This window comes from Sinocyclocheilus rhinocerous, unplaced genomic scaffold (genome assembly GCF_001515625.1).
Source record: "Sinocyclocheilus rhinocerous isolate Xijiao unplaced genomic scaffold, SAMN03320098_v1.1 scaffold464, whole genome shotgun sequence".
Classification (NCBI taxonomy): domain Eukaryota; kingdom Metazoa; phylum Chordata; class Actinopteri; order Cypriniformes; family Cyprinidae; genus Sinocyclocheilus; species Sinocyclocheilus rhinocerous.
Genome location: NW_015627918.1, coordinates 500,151 through 501,196, shown reverse-complemented (window position 1 = coordinate 501,196; position 1,046 = coordinate 500,151).

Here is a 1,046-nt window from a genome sequence, read left to right as displayed (position 1 = left end):
TAATTATTAAGATTTTATATATATATATATATTTATAATTATAATTATTAAAATGTATATCTTTATATTACTTCATAAAATGATAAATTATGAAACATTATATAAATACTAAAACATTCATATTTTTGGATCAGAAACTCTCAACTTGTCAATATCTTGAAAAAAGATGGGAAAAAAAAAGTCTAACAAGTGCACAAATTATATATATAAAATGTGTATTATATTAATAATTAATATATTCATATTAAATATTGTAGAAATGTCATATTACTAATGTTTCTGGATCAAAAACTCGCACCTTGAAAGAATATCTTGAAAGAAGAAGAAGAAGGTCAAAAACACAAATGACTTTGGTTCTTTTCTCAGCTTTGCCTCTTCTCAGCACGATTTGATCCTGAACGCCAGAGGATCGGCCGCTCCTACATATATTTTCTTTAGATTGTTTGACTGCTCAAAAGAGAATATAGCAAAATACAACTTTATTCATTTGTGTTTCCTGCTAGCTAAATTTCAAATTTCAAAAAGCTGGCTCTAAACCTCTTTTCTTTATTCAAAGTTGATCTAGACAAGTAGGCTATATGGAAACTATCTAAAGGCCTACTAAAGTCCTGTGAATACTAGACCAGTAGTCAAAACTGCATCTCTATATTCATCATGTGTCCTTTTAAATGTACTACTTTTTTATTTTATTTTATTTAACCTGGCAACACATCCCGAAACTTAACCATGGTTTTACTAAAAAAACAAAAAAACAAAAACATGGTAACCACAAATTAACCATGGTTCTACACAAACCATAGGTTAACTGTATAACTGTGTACGTAAAACATTGGTTATTTTCTTAAGGGATTTATATCTGTGTATACTTTCTTTGTTTTGTTTTTATAACTGCCTTAATGGTTTGATGTTTTGTAATGTTTCATTAAAGGGGTCATATGATGCGATTTCAAGTTTTCCTTTCTCTTTGGAGTGTTACAAGCTCTTGGTGCATAAAGAAGATCTGTAAAGTTGCAAAGACTAAAGTCTCAAATCCAAAGAGATATTCT